Here is a 20,783-nt window from a genome sequence, read left to right as displayed (position 1 = left end):
TCATCTACTATTAGATATATGTGATCCCTAAAAGATCTCATCTGTTAAGTTTAAATTACTCCATTACTGATATTGATAACTCATACAAATATCAGTTAGTTTAAATTTAAACTTACTTATCAGATAACCTATGTGGACGATCCATGGCCCATGGTTTATGGGTTGGGTTAAAACCAGCCAATTTCTAACATCTCCCACTCGTCCACACTGGGTACTATAGTTAGAACTGGCTCCTTTCAATCACTTGTCCAATCCTCTCTTTATACAGATAAATGGAGTGTGCGACCTGACGAGAAGGTGTAGGGTAGGAGTACTATATTAAGTCACCATCTAAACTAACATATTACATCACTCATAATATCTCGTTTATGCCCCAGATTATTTGATCACACCCAATCAAGTTTCTTTAATCCATCATGAGTTCAAAACTTAGAGCAACACTTAATCCTATACCATATAATATGCTCATGATTATGTTGAAAAACAAATTCCTCATAATTGCCCGGGCTATGAGCCATAAAATAAATGGTGTGTTCTAAATAATCTTCCCCAAACGCTCATGTCAATTCATTCACACTTGACCGCGTTTTCTAGACATGCTCCGTGAGACCGTATATATCATGGCCCTGAGATGACATGCTAATGTAGCGACATCAAACATTCACTTCATGACATAGTTCTAGTTCGAAAAAATGGGCACAGAATGGACCATATATGGTCGACTAGGGCTTACATAGTGATGAAGTAGGGATCTATCCAATCACTCCCTTAATTGGTCGGCTATAGCACATACAGTATAATTTGATGCTACGGTGGAGCTCCCACTCAACTAGGCTTGTCACACTCAAACACCGTACAAATCTTAATTCAATTGCCATAATGGCAACCAACCTGAGTTTCTCAGCACAGTTACACATCAAGTTCTTGTCCAAGATCTCACATTTGGCTTTATTCAAGCTTCATGAAGTTGTGGATACACTACAAGTGCGACTCCTATAAGTCTCATCTTAGCCTAGCTAAGGCGACATTCATTATATTATCTTGCATGCTTCCTTAAACGTCAAGATGATCACTTACTTGATTTACAGAAAAACAAAGTGATCACTATGTCTCATCCTACACGCTACTCAAGTGCTAGGGTTATCGTCTATGTGAGTAGATTAATCTAAGCTTGGTGACATATTCTCAAATAATGTGTGCTCGGTATGCAATATCAATCAAATCACAAGATGAATCAAAATGAATAACATCATTATTGCATAAAGTATGAATAAACATAAATGTCCGTAAGGTATTCAAAAACATATCAAATCCTACAAAGTCCCAAAAACCTAACATGAGCCTGAAAGGCATCTTTAGCAATGGCTTTAGTAAGTGGATTAGCCACCATCCTACTAGAGGAGATATGTTGGAGGATCACCTCTCCTTGTGTAATAGCAAGATGAATGTAGTTATAATGAGTCTGTATGTTTTTGCTTTTGCTAGGATACTTAGAATCTTTAGCATGAGCCAAGGTTGCCATACTATTATATTACATCTTTACAGCTTCATCTGCAAGAGATGTCACCCTTAGGCTTTGGAAAAATCTTTTTAACCAAATAGCTTCTTGTGCTGTTGCTGAACAAGCAACATACTCAAACTCCATTGTGGATAAAGCAATGCAAGACTGTTTCTTACTGCACCAAGAGATAGCTGCACCACTAAGTAGAAATGATTAACCTGTAGTGGACTTGCGCTCATCTCTATCACTGGCCCAGTCAGTATTAGAATAACCTCTCAATCTCAAATCTCCACCTTGATAGCAAAGAATGAGATCTGATGTCCTACGAAGGTATCGAAAAATCCTCTTAACTACTTGCCAATGAACAGGTCCTGGATTACTTTGATAATGACTAACCATACTAACTGCAAAACAGATGTCCGGTCGAGTACACAACATAGCATACATCAGACTTCCAACTGCACTTGCATAGGGAACTCTTGCCATTTCTCTCTTTTCCTTTTCTAATTTAAGGCAATCTTTAAGGCTTAATGTATGTCCCTTCTCAATTGGAGTGTCTATGGGTTTGGAATTATGCATACAAAATCGCTCTAAGATCATCTTTATGTAAGTTTCTTGAGACAAACCAAGATGCTTCTTTGAGTGATCCCTGAAAATCTAAACTCCAATCACATAATTAGCCTCTTTGATGTCCTTCATTTCAAAAATAGAGGACAACCACCTTTTAGTGGTGACAATCATCTCCATATCATTTCCAGCCAACAAAATGTTGTCCATATACAAAGACAGGATAATTGAACTCTTTCCTGATCGTTTGACATACACACAATGGTCTTCTTCCATCATTTCGAAACCAATCGAAATAACAATCTTATGAAATTTGAAATACCATTGTCTAGACGCTTGCTTTAGGCCATAAATGAACGCTTAAAGTGGCACACTTTACGCCCTTATTCCTATACACATTTCCACCAGTGTCTTTTCTTCACAGTGGTCATAGCAGTCGAGGGCTATGTCCCTAAACCTTTTAATGTATTCCATCAGGTCGTCACCGCTCTTTTGCTTGGTTGCTTGCAAAGTTGCAAGTGCTACTATTTCTTCTCCATGAAAATACTTGGTGCAAAATATATCCACCATATTGTCCCACGTCGGGATTGATCCTAGTTTCAAACCGGTGTACTAGGTGTACGCTCGGTCACATAGGGATTTGGAAAACTCTTGAAGACATAAATCCTCGTCTACTGCATAGGGACCAAGGGTGTCAATAAATTTACTCATGTGTTCGACAACACTTCCCCTTCTGCCATTGTATTGTGCGAAAGTTCGTGGCTCATCTCTTTCAGGATATGGCTCGCTGAGTATTCTCAGCGAATAAGGAGGCACTCGTGCATAGAATCTCTCCTTGCGCACTTTGGCCTTTTCCTACTCTAAAAGTGCTACTACTTCGGCCATGGTAATGAAACGTTGTTCTGTGTTCTGTGGGCCACCCCCTATGGGGGTTTCTTCCTTGTTTGCTGCATGCTCTAGGTCATGCTGGCTTCCTTTCTCTTTCGTCTTCTCCGCCTTTAACTAGCGAATCTCTTCCATCAGCTGTTGCTGGGAATGCTACATAGATTACAACACTTCAATAAAAAAGTTGGTATTGTTTGCAGGAGTTCTTTGTTGCAACTGTGGCTCAGCCCCCGCTCTATTAACACCTTCAACTTGATTGGGTTTGTGCTGGTGGGGCGTGGTTGGCCTTGATTCTACTTGTGAGGGCACGACACTCATGTTCGTTTTTGACCTTGGGGGCATAACTCGCGAGGGTTTTATCTGCCTTTCTTGTCTTTTTCCCAACTCCCTAGTGAAGTCACCAATTTAAACGTGGTGGGCCTATTTTACGTCTTGGGCTTGATCCCTTCTGCTGTACTACGGCCCTATGATTCTAAGGTAGGAGAGGTGGGACTGGCCTAATTGAAACTCACCTTAGGCCAGCTTGTGCGTAAAGTTAGAGCCCTAGCAGGAACCTTAGGGGTGTCAAGTGCCCATGGTAGGAAAAGCTATCACAAAAAATGTTATAGCAGGAAACACATAATACAACTGGATAACTAAAATATTTCAACTAAAATATTCGAGAATGCTTAAACAGTTCCATAAAGGAGAAATACGATAATGTGATTATGAAAAGAATAGATAAATAACAAGAAAACAGCATTAGTCCTTAGTTAACTATAACAAAAGAAAAGAGGATTAGTCTGCTAAAGGAACAAACTTGGCTTCTTAGCAGATTCAAGTTTAAGAAGGGAACCAATCTCCAATGTGGGTAACCTCATAGGAGAATCCTACTATAGAAGTTACTCACTTTGGAAAATAGACCTAAGTGGCTTAATCTTAGATTCTTAACTTGCTAGATTTACTATTTTTACCCCTTAACTACTTTTGGCCTATTGTGGGTATCCTTCCTGGATTGCCCACTGGTCTGTCGGTTGCCTAGCCACCACCACTACGCTGTGTTGGTCATGTCATGCCTCATTCCCAGACAAAAGTAGTTTTTATTTTTTGTTTTCTACTTCCTTTTGAACTCTCATCCAAATAAGGGCTAGGTTTTTCTCTTACTAACCCCTATAGCATACACTTAGTGATTTCAGCTCATGTTTGCCTCTTTTGGGTGGTATGTCATCCCAGCAGGACATTTCCTTCAAAAGAGCTTAAACGGGAACCTCAAAATAGGCTTCCCCTTCTCCCTACTGCTAGACCACACCCTTTCTTACCTTAGACCCGGGGCCCATCTCCCCTGTATTAGTTGGGTACAGGTAGGTGGTGCCTGAGCCTTATTCGTGCTCCACTTTCATATGAGTCCATTACTTTTTTGGCGTTTATGCATTTACCATTCCCTACAAATTTTTCTAACTCTGCTGCACATTTTAGTGCTTGTTTAACTCTTGTGACGTGGATGATTTCTTAAGTCTTTATTCTTTGCATCTCATTTCTCCTTTAGGCTGAGCATTGCTTGGGTGTGGGCTTTCTCTTCTTTAATTGGACCTATGTCTCCTTTCACTTTTGGTCCGTGGGCTAGCTGGTGCTCTTGCCATGCCACTGCATTATTCCTGCCATGATGTTGTTTACCCTTGTTTACTGTACCACTTCTGGGCTTACGATATGAAGTGCTTGCCATGCTAGTTTCATATGTTATTCCTTCCTTTAGTTTACACTGCCCAGTATTATTGCTGGGTCAGTCCATATAATATCTTGGGCTTTCCCGACTCATGTTATTCCTTCGGCATCCTCAGCCCGTTTCATTCTTTGGGACATCCTTGCCCCATTTCATTCTTTCCTACTTCTTACATTCTCATGGGTTTTTGCTAAATCTTTTGGACTTCCCTGGCCCAATTACCACATCCTTTATCTTTGGGTTTATTGGCCTTTGAACCAATCCCATTTACTAATTCCTTTCTTTGGGCTCATCCAGCTCATTTTTGCTTTCTTTTTGTTTTTTATGATTTCCATGGGTTACTACTTCATTCTTTGGGGCTCCCTTGGGCCTATTTGCTTTCTTTGGGGGGCCTTTTTACTATTTCGTAGGCCTGTGGACCATTATTCATGTCATTCTGGCCCAATGGTCTTTACTTTGCTCTTTTCTTTCTCTACCTCTTTCATATTGTTAGGCTTCTTCTACAATTAGGCTCTTTTGCCAAAAATGGGCATCAACAATCATTTTTGGAAAACGCATGAGGCATTAAAAGTGCATCATATTTCTTATTGCATATGGGGAAACGCATGAATTATTAGCGAGGAAAAGACTAGCATCTTTGACTAAATTCTTGAGAATGAAATTCATGGATTTTATGGTATATTGGAAAATTTAAAGATGCTTTGATAATTGGGAAAGTTGATGCAAAACATTTTTGACAAGAAAAGGTTTTGACGTCTTTGAGAATATTGTGGATAATTTGGTTATTGAAATATCTTATGAAACTACTTGGAAGTAAACTATGTATTTGAATACATTTAACTTGTGAGCTTTTGATGTGGGTTTGCCCTTGTGTTATGATGTTGGTGATTANGTGGGAGTTAAAGATGTATCTACTTATCAAAAAAAAAAAAAAGTGTATATATCTATTTAGTTTAGTTTTTTTATAACTATTATTTTTTATTTTTTATTTCTGATATTTAGTTTTGTTTTCGGCCTAACATGGTTTTTTTCTTTTAAAGGAAAAAAACAGCAGCAACGTGAGTTGTTTAACTTATTTTTCTATTTAAAAATAAATAAATAAATGTATAGTTACTTTGAAGAAGTGGGTTAGTGGAAGAGTATTCCTATTTTGTTGGCAATGTTTTAGTGCAAGTTGGACAATTATTTTTACCAAACTATCTTTTAATTTTGTTTCTACTTAAACCTAGGGGTATTTTAGAAAAAAAAAATCTGGTCCAAACAGAGAAAGCCTATAGTATAGATAAAAATATTCACCACAAAAACTTTTCAACCAACCACAACGACCTCCACCACCACTCCACTAGCAACAACCTCAACCACAAGCCAAGGCAAGGAAAAAAAAAATACAAACCACCACCCAACACAGCCATAACCACCAAAACCACGGTAACCACAACCACAACTACCAAACTACCACTACAACCACCATCACCACTACCACAGCCACCAAACCCACAAAAAGACCTAAATACAGATTGGGAAACACACATACCCAAATGCAAATTAACCCAGCCAACCACCGATCCCAGTCAACAACCCACACTACCATTAAACCCACCGATCCAAACCACCCAACCACACAAACCCGACCCACACCGGCCCACCACCATGAACCCACCTAGCCGACCCACACCACAAACCCACACCGACCCACCACCACGAACCCATCACGAACCTACACCGGACCACCACCACGAGCCCACATTGATGATGGCGATCTCAACGAACCTAGGTGACACCACAAAAAAGGGCTTGGTTCAGTTGAGAGGGAGATAGGGGCAGCGCTAGAGAGAAAGAGAAGTTGCAAAGAATTGAGAAAAGCTGGATAGAGAAAGAGAGAAAAAAATAAATCAAAAAGAGAGAGACCGAATATAATATTATTATTTTTTTTACCTTGAGCTACAGTGTGCAGCCAAAAGCAGCTATGCACTGTAGCTGTGGAGCCAAAATATTTGGCTTTGGCTCCACCAATGTAGTCTTATTTTTGTATTTGGTGGTGCTAAAAATAGCAATATAGCTTTTTAGCACCACCAATACTAATGCTCTTATACAGTTTACATTTTTTGTTTGTTTCGGTGGAAAATATTCTGTAAAAATAGTTTTATGTATTTTTTAGTGTTTGGTAGCATTAGAAAAAATTAGTAAAAAAAAAAAACTATCTTTAATCTACATAAAAAGTATAGCTTATTTTTAAAATTGTTTTCCACTAATTTCTTTTGGAAAACAATTTTATCTCCCAGTAAGCTAAATAAGAGAAGTTAGAAGATTATTTTTCAACTCATTTAGAGCCCATTTGGTTGGGAGGTTTGGTTGGGTAAACGTGTGTTTGTTAATGAAAACGCTAATTATAGTTGTTTGGCTAGGCGATTTATAAGGAAATGCGTTTTTACAAAACGCCAAAATAGAGCGTTATCAATTCACAATATCAGGCAACTTTTTTCAAAACGCAAATTAAAACTGATATCATGTTCTCCTGTTTCACTTGTTATGGGTTCAAAATACCGAATATACCCTCAAATACATACCCTTCATTCCCATTAATCTCCTCTATTCTCTATCAACTCTGCCCCTGCTATTGTGTCGTTGCCTTGTTCAGCCGTGCACCGTTTGAACTGCTGTTGAACCTCATAGTTCTCAGAACCGTGAACGGTTCTCACAATTTCTCCCACGCAAAAAAAAAAAATTCACTAAAAAGGCTAGTAACTGGGCTCGTTTGTCACCACTAAAAGCTCAAGCCTTCACAGTCACACACCTGTTTCTCATCACATTACTTTCACTTGTTTTTTTAGATTAATACCTGCCACATGTTCAAACTTTAATGTATCTTTGTTTTTATGAAATAAACTTTTTTTTTGAAGGCCTTTGAATGAATATAATACATGTAGTTTTGGCTAATTATATTAGTATATTACAAATTTAATAGAATATTTTAAATAATTAGAGGATATTTATTTAATTTTTGTAGTAAATTATGAGAAATATCATCGAATCTTTAATAAAAATATACTTTTAACTTCTTTAAATACTATTTTTGTTTGAATTTGTTAAAATTTTCACTTTTATTTTATTTATTTTCATATTAATTAATTATGACATCATCACAGTCCGACTTCAATTGGATCTCGGTCGAACCTCAAAAACCTTAAACCTCTTTCTTTTACGGTTCTTTGAACAATCCTGATTTGAAAACCCTGTGAAGAACAATGGGGCTAGAGTTATAACAATAGTGAAGGGTAAAAAGTAAAAGGCAAAAGAGTTATGAAAAATGATCTTTATGATAAAACATTCAGACATAATTAAGAACACTTGCATTAGTGTTTGCATAATAAATAAATAAAAAAGTATCACATTTTAGCCAACCAAATTTAAAATTTACCTACATCAGGCTATGCAAAATTGTGTAAAAATATATAATTGTTATAGTAATCGTGTAAATTTATATTGGTACTATTTATTTTGCATTTAATTTTTTTTTCTTTCTTTACATATCCCAATGATGAAAAAAGAGAATTGATGATGGTTGTTGTGAGTAAAGAAAGAGAAACAATTAAAAAAAAATCAAGAAAATTGGATATTTTAATGAAATATAATGTAAAATAGATAATTTGATGTGAGGTGTTTTGAAAAATAAGTGAATAAAATAGTAAAAATAAATTGGGTAAATTGCAAAGTACACCCCCTAAAGTTTGAGATTGTTTAAATTTTATACTCTAAAGTTTGGTTCCATTAGGCATTAGCAAAACTCCACCCTCTGTTAATTTTAGCTATTAAGTGACACGTTAGCAAACTGATGTGTATTTGTTTTTTCAAATCAACATCTCAAAATGACGTTATTTAATTTAAAACAAAGAAATGAGTTTAAATGTGAACTAAAGTACAATTTTTAGTAGTTTTGGGAGGCTGATTTGACAACAAAAAAAACACATCAGTACGCCAATATATCAACTTAACAACCAAAACTAACGTATGACGGAATTTTTCAAACAAAATCAAACTTTAGAGTATAAATCTAATATCTCAAATTTCAAAGTATAAAATTAAAATAATCTTAAACTTTAAGGGTTTATTTTACAATTTACCTAAATAAATTTCTAGATCAAAATTTTTGCATAACATTCAATAGAGCCATGTGAAGCGTTGAACTTTTTATTTTTTGGTAAACCGGATATTTCATTAAAAAAGCTAAAATAGTACAAAGTCTAGAAAAAATAACACCTTAAGCGTAAGCTAAAACCTGGTACAAAATATAAAAAAGAGAACTAGAATGCAAAACAGGGGAATTTGGATTATGTATCCTTCCGTAGCCAAAATATTCGCACAATGATTGAGGAGAGACCATCTCTAAGGCCCCATAGCGCTACCACCATGGAATGAGTGAAGCCAATAGCCTTGTTGAAACTTCCCAGCCAAGCACCCCTGGAAACTAGACTTTAATGCTTAGTACTTTCAATTTCTCCTCTCTCTCTTCTTCACGCTTACCCCTGTTCAAAAATTTCAGAAACTGTCTTTGACTCTCTCTCTCTTCGAGCCGAACATGCCTCAGAATCTCTCTCTCATGCCTAAAAAAAAAGGCCACCAGTGATGCTCCGGTTACCTCTCCACCGAAGATTGAATGTGAACCAATAGTGTTTCAGCTACCCACCCAAATGTGATTAGATCTGGTAATCAAATTTATGATTTTTTTTTTCTCTGTGTGATTTCTTTGCCAAAGATCATCCCTTTGTTTCATTTATAGCACTAAAAATTATCTATTTCTTTCATTGCCTTTTTTTTTTTTTGTTTTTTTTAATTTGTTTTTTTTTTTTTTTTTTTTTTTCTGTTTTTTTTTTCACATAAAAAAAAAACAAAAATTATAAAAATACAAAAATAGTGTGCGTTTTGAGTACATTGGTACTTGTGTACCTTGGATGGCCATTAAAACAAGGTTTTCTAAATTCTGTATCTCTTGTAGCTTAGATGAGCATCTTTCTGCATAACTAAGCAAGTGAGCTTTGTGGCTCATGTTTGTGATGAGTAAGATTAAGTAATCTCTTATACTTAACACTCATATCACTCTTTTTAAAGGGAATGACTAAAAAATCTAAAGAGAAAGGCATAAATAACCATCTCACCACTAAAGCCTGCCAATCATGAATAACATCTGTATGCTTTGGCATAGCAAAATTATGATATTTAAGCTTACATAATTGGGTATTTCTTCTCTCTCTCTTATATGCCCATGCATGATATGCACAAAAGAAAAAATATGCAAAGAAAAATCAAAAGCTAAAAGAATCAAAATGCTTTTAAATATGGTTGCAAGCGTGTTTCTAGGAGATGTGAGAGTTATAGGATGTACCTTGAAAGTGATAATCTCCACCAAGCAGTTATGATTGTGTGTGAGTTAAATTGATTTTCTCATATCTCAAATTGTCATAACATGTAAACACTTATGTAATCTTGCGATGTTTTTCACACACACACACAAAATTCTTTGCTACTTTTGATACATATACAATGTGATTTGGCCATCACAAGGAATACATGTGTTAATGTATGCTCACTAAACTGTCTTGACTTGTTTTTGAAATATAAAATTGGTTAGACTTGTTTAGTGTGTGTGTGTGTGTGTGTTTGGATCCTAAATGCTTTACATTTTTCTTGTTGAGAGATGTTTTTAAGAGCTTAAAATGTTGTTTAGATCTTTGGTTGAGTATCTTGCTTGATTGCATTTTCTGTGTTTTTCCTCTCTTTGAAATACTTGTTTTTATCAAGCTCGAAAGCTTCTTAACAGATCTCTACAAATAGCTATCTATTGAAAAAAAAAAAAAAAAAAAAAAAAAAAAAAAAAAAAAAAAACATGTTAAACAAAGCATAGCATAAAACTAGACTGACTCAAAACAAGAAAGCAAAACATACAAGTAATGTATAACCAAAAAGAGAGAGAAGGAGTGACTAAATCACTTAAAGCCTTTTTCCTTCCATACCTTAGAAGAACCTTTTCCTTTGAGCGAACCTGTGATCCGATGGTGAGGGGGAAGAATTGAAACCGTTCAAGTTTGAAAGGAGCATAAGAGCTTTGAGAAGATCTCCAAAAGGAGCAAAGAGGATGGAAACTAATTCTGGTTTCCAGATGAGATCATACTGTTGCTTTGTTGAGTGGCTAACCACTTGTAGCAATTAGGTTGAGTATGTCCTAAAACTCCATAGTGATGATAGAGATGCTGCTTCATTTGTTTAGACTTTTGGTTATTACCCTTTGTTGAGGTTCAAAATTGCCCACAATCTAAGGCCCAAAAGAAATAGCATGTTGGACCAATTTCATGGAAATGAAGTTAGAGAAAATAAGGGGCTAGATTCACGTGATGAAGAAAAGAGAAAAAGAAAGAAGAAAAGGGTGGGAGGCCCAAAGGACTAGGATCCAACGATCCATGGAAGAAATATAATTTAAAATAAAGCAAAAGAAAGGCCCAACCAGCCAGGATCAACAGACCAAAAGGAGTCCAATAAGAAAAGCTGGGCCAGGATCCCAGAAGTCACCAGAGTCCTGGGATCTCTGGAACGAACAACACAGTATAAGAAAAATTGAAGCAGGATAAAAGACAAGGATCATGTGGGTCTTATGCGCCCAGGCAGACAGTGGAATCAAAAAAGTACAGAAGCAGAAAATGCATGAACGAAGGAGCTGTGCCCCAAGGTCCACAGAATGAGAAAAGCATAAAAAGTGGTAACTGAAAGGGAGCTTTCAATCCAGCAGTAAAAAGACTCTAACTATTCAAGAAAATGACAAAAATAGAGTGCAGCCAAAAGTTGGGAGGGTGAAAGAAAGGACTAAAGATCAGCGGCCTGAAGAGGGCTTGAAATGGAAAAACAGCTATGGGGCTTTCAACTTGGTCGCACCAAAAGGAAGAAGCTATGAGAAAAAAAGGAAACAACCAACCCCTGAGCAAACTAACACAGCGCAAACTCTTAGGGGCAAAAGGGAGAAATCACTGGTACCCCCGGAACCCTAGAGCTGCACTATAAAAGAAGGAGGAAGTTCTAGCTAATGGGCATTTAGAGATTAAGGGACTCATTGATTTTTCATCTAGACACACATTGCCATTTTGGATTTCTAGAAAAGACACAAGAGCCATAAAAAGACTCTGTAAAGTTCAAAGAAAATAGAGGAACCGCTCCTGGTATCCCCTAGACAGCCACTATAGCACGTACTCGAATTCAAAAAATTCAAACTTTGCAAGTCTTTAAAGCTCGAATAGCTATCAAAGTCTGTAATTTTTGAACTTAGTTGAACCTTGTATCACATCTTAGTGAGCATGGTAATCATAACTAAATAAAATTTATAAAACGTCTCTCATTGATTCAAGGATCCCTAACCCCTTTTTCCTTTTGCCATATTTTATCTGTTAAATATTTCCTTACTTTTTGAACTGTCATTCAATACGAATATTTTCATTTGTTAGTTTATTGTGTTGTAGGAAGCTTGCTTTATGCACCACTTAGCTCTTAAACAGCCTGTTAGTTGCGGTGAACTAAGCCCAATCCACCAAGAACAATTATTTGGCCCACGATCTTTGGGCCACTATGCTGAGAAAAAAAAGGCACTCTCACACCCTTCTTAGTCCTAGGGTTTCTAGTCTCTTTCTTTTCAAGTTTAAGGGGTGCTTCTAAGATAGATTTTCCCTTGTCTATGTTCTCATTAGCTAAAACAGTTTTAACATCATTGTTCTCAGAATTAACATTATTAGCATGTGAGACAAACATAGTAGTACTAGAAGAAGTAATATTAGGAAAAGAGAAATCATACCCTAATCCAGTTCTATCGAAAGCATATTTTTGAAAACTAAGCATCTCATCAAGCTTTGCACTGGAAGTCCTCTCCAATTGAGCTTTGACTTAAAACAGCTCTGCTTCTAGCTTCTTAGTCTTTTCAGCCAAGAAATTGTTCTCAAACCGAAGTGCTCCAATAGTTTGATTAGCTTCGTCAAACTTTGTGGAGAGCTCCTCTCGATCTAGCTCAACATTGCTCAGCTTCTTAGTGGCCAGCCTATATAGTTTCTTACGCTTCTCAAAAACCTTGTACAATTTTTTATAGGCTGTATGGATATCATCTTGATCGTCCATTTTCTCAAACTTAAAGTCCACCAAGTCCTTTTCATCATCTACTATTTCTGAAACCCCATCAGTAGGATCAACTGTAGCAGTGAAGACATTCAAGATTCCCCTGTCATCATTGTCATCTAAATCATCCTCAGGCTTGGTGTCACTTAAGGTACCAATAAGAGCCTTACTTTTCTCAATAGTCTTGAGATAAGTTGGACATTCTTGTTTCTTATGTCCAAAACCATGACATCTGAAGCATTTTGGTCCGAAGGGAACAGTGTACTGACTACCATCCTTAGCATCATTCTTCCCTTTTATCTTGACTCTTGAATTTTGAAGAACTGGACTGCTTATGGTTTTTATCAAATCCCTTTGCATTGGCATTCTTTATGAACTTTTTGAACTGCCTTGTGATATAGGATTTCAGCTTAGAAACTTCATCATCAGAAGACTCATCAGTATTACTGCTTTTGGCCTTCAATGCCATGCTTTTGCTTTTGCTCTTGCTCAATTTCCCGATCCTAGACAAACCCAATTCATAGGTTTGCAAGTTGCCAACCAGCTCTATTAAAGGAATTTGGTCAATGTTTTTTTATTCCTTAATGACAAAGATCTTGGCATGGAATCTCTCTGGAAGAGATTTAAGCACTTTTCTAACAATCTTGGGTTTTGGAATGGTTTTCCCAAGATTAAATGTAAAGTTCACTATGTCCTTTAGCTTGGCATAGAATTCATTAAACGACTCATCCTCCTTCATCTTAATCTCTTCAAAGCTTATGCTAAGCCTTTGAAGTTTTAAATCCTTGACAGCCTTAGTTCCTTCATAGGTTGTCTAGAGGATGGTCCATGCTTCCTTAGCAGTTTTAGTGGAGAATATCTTCTTGAACTCCTCATTTGTGACCGCACTAAATAAAGCATTCAATGCTCTGTTGTTGAAGTTTGCCGCTTTGATCTTAGCATTATGTCAATCAGCCGGCACTTCCTTTGGCTTGGTTCAGCCTATCTCCACAACTTGCCACACTTTCTTATCTAAAGACTGCAAGAAAGCTCTCACGCGTACTTTTCAGTATGCATAGTTAGTGCCATCAAATAAAGAAGGTATAATAAGAGACCGTTCTTTATCCATGACAAACAGAGGTCAATGGATCACATAGCAAAGACTAACCCTAATCAGAGTGTGCCCACTCTGATACTATTTGATAAGCCAAGAATGTGTTGACCCGTTTGGTAAATTAACTAATTAATTAGCCAAATTAATTAATTAGATTCAATTACATGCAATAAGTGTGGTAGTACAAACAAATCACCAATTAAACTAAATGTAGCAGAAAATAAATTTGACACGGGTGATTTGTTTACGAATAGGGAAAACCACCAAGGCAAAACCCCACTGGTGAATTTAAAGTCACAATTCTCGAGAATCCACTATTATCAAAACAAGCGGTTACAAGTAAGGAATCCCAGTACCTTATAGCAACCTACAGTTGAACCCTTATCCTAATACACAATTGGACTTGATGGAAATTTAGACCCCTTAAACACACAGATTGCGTAGCCTAGATTAATTAGCCAAGTTGTTACTTAGTCAAATTAAGCAATTCTAGGTTAAAACAATCCAAACAATCATATCAAGAATATAAAGCAGCGGAAAATAAATAACACAAGATATGATCACCCAGGAAACCACACGGTAAAAACCTGGGGAGGATTTGACCCACCGATCCTCAAGGCTAACCTGAATTCACTATGAAAGAATTGAAGTTCGTACAAAAGGACTACAAGCTCCCCGCTCGACTTCCTAATGCTACCCACCAGTAGAACTTCCTGACACGACCACGCGCAGGCTCCGAATCCACGGACTACTTCTTTCTTGAATTCCTCAATCAGCTACAAGCTCCCCGCTTGCTTTTCTTTTAATTTCCAATGGTAGCAACCTTGTTGATCATCAAGATGTAGAAAATATCTCTACCTTGAAAACCCTAAGTTTATGTGAAGGAAAGCTCCTCTAAGATCTCACAAGAGATTCACATAAACAGCAAATATGAGCAACAAAGACTTAGAGAGGTTTGGGTACAAAACCCTAAAAATAAAAGGAGGCACAAGAGGCACTCTAATCTCTCTCTCCCAAGTCCCAAAAACGTTCTAGGGTTTTCCTTATATATAGCAGTGTTTTACTTGAACCCCAAGACGTTTAAATAGAGTTTGGGCTGAACTGGAACTCTGCAGAAAAATAAATCTGTACGTGGTTCGATCGATCGAGTCTAATTTTCGATCGATCGAGCCTTACAGATTTAGTCCAATAAATCTGCACTTACTCGATTCCAGTTTTACAAATAACCATACTTTGAGCAAGCCTAAACAAGACTAAACAACCTGTTTTGATCATGGTTTGCCAACAATACAAATTAGAGTTCTAAATACATAAATTCCTAAATCTTTAGAACCTAACACCTTATGTTATTCATAATATATTTATGAAATCCAATTCCATAAATATATACTTTAGTAACTTCTTACTAAAGTGGTTGGGCCCAACACTCTGAATAACCAAACCCATTAAACTTATCTCAAGAGAATATTTTATATCTCTGTTAAGAGATTATGAATTCCATCTTGAGAATATATGTTCCATCAACACTAAATGCGGCTGCCCAACATACTGAGGTTTTGACCATTACTTATAGATCTTACTCCTGATATATTAAGGCAACCTACATCTCATGACCAGGTCCATTATTCTCTCAGGATTTAGAGTTGATATAAATAGAAGTCGTGAGATTTATTATTCATTTGACAGTCACTAGGAGAATAATAAATCTCATAACGGTCCAGTTCAATATGTCTTAACTCTTAAAACATATCAACTAGAAGTCTCCACTTCCATGATCAAAACAAATCATCTTAGTTGATATATTATAATCTTCACAGATGAAATGCCCAATTTCATCACCAACTACGAACTAAAATTCTGAGTTTACAAAGAACTTGTGATTTATATCTTTCTATGACTTTTCACATAAATCACATACACATAAATCACATACTATGCATCTCATGGACTAAGATAATGTCTCATTAGTTCATAAATAGTCTCATATAATTAAACAACTTAATTATTCATGACATGCCAATAAATTGGATTTTAGGAGACCAACCCTAACACGTTCCTCATTCTCTTCTCCTATTTATAGGATAAGATAAGTGGAGGTATTATGATTACTCTTTCTTACTAGTGCGAATAGGGGTCCAATTTCATCATCTCTAAATGGATGTGCCGTCGGGAAAGGTGTTAATAGCATTGGAACTGATTCCCACCTCCAAAAGCCCGCTCGGCAACGATATTCCCGAAGGCACTACCGGGCAGCTGAGTACAGGGTGTCTTCGAGTAATAACACCTCCGACCAGGTTAGAGACGATCGGGAGGGGCTTGCTTTGGGTATCCAGGACAGCGTAGTCTTATTTCAGCTCTTGGGCCTAGATTGGACCCTAAGGTGTCTGGATCGAGGCTAAAGGTCTGGAATGGGGACATGGTCATATCATGTATCGGAGGCTTGGGCCCTAGGCTCGTGGGGCCTGGGACCCAGCCCCATACAAGGCCCACAGGGACTAGGGCCCAGCCCCGTACAATAGTCCTCTCTTGATTCGTGTCTAGATCCAGGGCACGAATCAAGGAAGGCATGAGCTAGAAGCTCCTCGGGAAGCTCATGCGTCAGTGACTGAATGAATAGGACATTCATTTATGTGCTCTTGAAAGGTGCGTCATGCCAGACTATTAGGTGTAATTGTCATCATAGTCTGATGGTTTGTGAACCGAGGCGGCACGCGAGGCAGTTACAAAAAGAATTCGGAAAGTTTTTCCCACCTCCCCTTTTCATTAAATGCTCTTAACCCCATTTGGACCCTATAAATAGTTCCCTATGATTTCCCACATCACTCTTTACATCATTTCTCCTTCAACTTCCTCTCTGCTGAGCATTCTCCTCCTGTGCGTAAACACTCCACTCCAGATCATCATTCTCTAGAGCCTAAAGTAAGTTTTATTTACTCTTTTTTCCTTTCAATATTTCTTCACTTCATAGTTTAGGAATGGGATATTCTCATCTTCTTGCACCTGGGGCTGCCTTGGCCAACTTTAGAGAAGCCTACGGCATCCCTAGGAATGTCGATATTGCCTATTATCACGAGGGTGATATTGCTCTCGAGAGGGGCTTTGGCCCAAACATAGTATTTTTTTCCCTTGATGACTATACCAGAGGGTGGGGTTAGGTTTCCTGTGGACCCTCTTATTGTAGGTACCCTTAGGTTCTATGGCCTATGCCTCAACCAACTTCCCCCCCCCCCCCAATTTTTACCGAGTTATGAGTTGTGTCAGTAGGCTAAACCAAATATACGGGTTGCAACTAAACCATCACGGCATCAACTTTATGTATAGTTTATGCGGCAATATTAGGTTCGATTATTATTTAAAGATTAGGGACATGCAGGTATGGCTTATATCATGCCTTCCCAACTCCAATAGAAACTCGGAGGGAGAATTTGTTCAGGTGAGCGACAATTGGCTTGTCGATGAGCTCTCCTGCCCACTTTCGCCACGTGATGTTGGTCGGTACCGAGCATCTTTTACTTGTTAATTTCTTTTTACCCATGATTATTTTGCTCAAATAGGCACTAACCAACTTTTTTATTGTTTTGATGTAGAAAGTAAAAGGTTTAAGCCAGACCTTAGAGTGGTGCATGTAAGAGACTTGAATTTCATACTCCGGTCTAAAATATTCGTGCACTCCGATGGGTAGCTCCAGGCATCGCACCTTATTCTCAGTTGCAATCTCGTTTATACCACTTGGCAGTCTTTCGGACCAACTTTGTTGGTGGATAGCTCGTTTTTGTCGTACATTGACGTTTAGCATGCCAATTTTCTTCCGCCCTTGTTGACAGTTGTTGAAGCTCGGGACCTTGGCCCCAGATATACTATAGCAGAGAATCTTGCACCGGTGAGAGACTAATCGGTTGAATATGTGTCTCAAAGCCTTAAAGTCCATGTGCCTATTAAAGAGCCTGAAGCCCAACTTTTTTATTGTTTTGATGTAGAAAGTAAAAGGTTTAAGCTAAACCTTAGAGTGGTGCATGTGAGAGACTTGAATTTCATACTCCAGTCTAAAATATTTGTGCACTCCGATGGGTAGCTCTAGGCATCGCACCTTATTCTCGGTTGCAATCTCGTTTATACCACTTGGCAGTCTTTCGGACCAACTTTGTTGGTGGATAGCTCGTTTTTGTCGTACATCGACATTTAGCATGCCAATTTTCTTCCGCCCTTGTTGACAGTTGGTGAAGCTCGGGACCTTGGCCCCAGATATACTATAGCAGAGAATCTTGCACCGGTGAGAGACTAATCGGTTGAATGTGTGTCTCAAAGCCTTAAAGTCCATGTGCCTGTTAAAGAGCCTGAAGCCCTAGTCCGAATAGCCGAGCCAGAAGCAGTCGAGGCCGACCAAGGTGTAGAAATGGTGACCAGGCAAACGATGATTGTTGACCGGTTCTTTCTTGGCACAAGTCCTTCAGCTCAGCCTTAATAGCCTCAACGCAAAGATCAGACTCCCTCTCCTCCCCCTGCTAGCTGTGCAAAAAAGAAACAACGTATCGCCGATCAATCTCCCAGGGCTCTGAGTGACGCTCCTGCCAAGACCCCTCCCAGGGTGTCAGGCGGGATCATGATCCGAGAACCGGCTGACACTTCTCGACCAACTACCTAGGTTGGGACAAACGTCATATCCTCTTCCCGGCCTGAGATGGGCTGGCAGACCGCTTTTAGACTCAGCAACAAGCCTCTGCCGGTGTTTGCCAGCGTGAGGATGTGGGCTCAAGGCAAAGGAGGGCGGGTCGCCCAAAGCCTGATGCATGGTCTTTTATTGCCCGAGGACATCCAATTCTTCTCGGATGGCACCAAGGAGTCGATAGCAAGGTGGCTACAGTGGCATACTATATCTCCCTTTTTCGTTTGTTTTGATGCATGAGTAATCTCTTCACTTTTATATTTGTTAATGTTGCATTACCAGGGCGTGCAGCTGACTTATATCCTTGGCGAGAGGCTGAAGAAGCTCAGTGAGGATGTTGAATAGAAGAAGAAGGGCAAAGCTACTGAGTTTGTCTAAAAGAAGGCTCAGTCTTCAGAGAAAGCTCGGTTGGTGGCGGAGAAGAAACTGGCCGAGACGGGAGCCAAGCTGGGGGGCATAGGGCTTAAATTGGCAGAGGTAGAAAGCCTAAACCTGGCCCAAGTTGATGAGATAGTTGACTTGAAGGCATCCCTTGAAGCCTGCGAGAATAAGTGGTACAATGAGGGTTTCACGGATGTTGAGAACTCCATGGAGACTATCATCCACCAAGCCCGATTTCATGGGTTCGGGGAGGGGTGGTTGGCAGCCCTTCGAGTAATAGGAGTGCCCGAAGATTCCCCATTGAGGAACCCAGAGCAAATCCCATACCCAGCTCCTCCTCTTCCCGTTTAGAGTCAAGCTGGTGCTACTAATGAAGAAGATATCCCCAGCATGAGGGAGTTGGTGTAAGCGATTGACACCCATGTGGAGACTGTTGATCTCAAGGTCACCAGCAACCTTAATGTTGCTGAAGACGCTCAAGTCTAGCAACCACTAACTGAGTATGTCCTATACCGGCAAGTCGATGATGCAATCCATCTCCCGCCCATCGATCCTTCAGTTTGATACTTATGTTTTTAGCTTACCTTTATTTTCCGCTCGTGTTTAGTTTTCACTTTTATTTGTTTGGTTTGCCTACAGTCACCGGGTTGTGGTGACAAAACAACGATTTATTTCTATTTTCTTTCCTTTAGTGAACAAACATCTGGTTTATCCATATTTATGAATGTTTATCTAACTGCTACTAAGTTATTCTTTCTGTCATGCTCTGCTTGCTTGTTTATTTATTTAATTCCCATGACCAGGCAGTCTAATCATGGTTGCCTCCGAACAGTGATTGAGACTATTTTCTCATTAGTCTTCAAAAGGATAGATTATATTTGTGCATGTATAGTGACCGGGACCGGTCTAGAAGAGATTGGCTATATCTAGAAAGAATTGGCTCTTTGGCAATAAGAACTAAATTCGACATATGTTGAATTATCTAGGAAAATTTTGTGTAAGGTAATCACCTTCCCCGTGATTTAGATTGAATCCGAGAGATTAGTTCTAGTCCCTTGAACAATTTGACGTAAGCTCCATGTGCCTAGTGATTAGAATAGAGCTGGGATGTGTGTTTCTATTCTTGGAATAACTCAACATAAGGTTTCCTATCGTTCGATGATTAAGATTGAACCAGGAACAGGTTTCTATCCTTGGACAAAATTTGAGACCAGGTTTCCACTTATCCGGTGATGAGGATTGAACCGGGGATGGGTTTCTGGCCTTAGTAAAAAATTTGAAATTAGGTTTTCACCTGTCTGGTGATGAAGATCGAACCGAGAACAGGTTTTTGTCCTTATGTAAATTTTGAAATTAAGTTTCCACCTGTCTGGTGATGAAGATCAAACTGAGAACAGGTTTCTGTCCTGTAAAATTTGAGATTAGGTTTCCACCTGTCCAGTGATGAAGATCGAACAGGAAACAGGTTTCTGTCCTTATGTAAATTTTGAAATTAAGTTTCCACCTGTTCGGTGATAAAGATTGAACCGGGAACAGGTTTCTGTCCTGTAAATTTTGAGATTAGGTTTCCACCTATCCGGTGATGAAAATCGAACTAGGAACAGGTTTCTATCCTTAAAATAATTTTCCTTAGTTCTTCTCACATTTGTTGACCGGGGCTAATGAGTTAACAACGATGGAATTATAAGTACAAATACACCTGCATGGGTAAACAATATCTTCGTATCAATTAATATTATGCACATATAACATTACATTCAATCCATACCCCCGCGTATTGACAATAAATGGTAAAATTTCTTCAAATTGTGGGCATTCCATGGCCAAGGAAGTGGCATTTCGTCCAAATCCT

The sequence above is a fragment of the Quercus suber genome, unplaced genomic scaffold (genome assembly GCF_002906115.3).
Source record: "Quercus suber isolate HL8 unplaced genomic scaffold, Cork oak 2.0 scaffold_226, whole genome shotgun sequence".
Lineage (NCBI taxonomy): Eukaryota > Viridiplantae > Streptophyta > Magnoliopsida > Fagales > Fagaceae > Quercus > Quercus suber.
Note: the sequence above shows the minus strand (reverse complement) of the source record.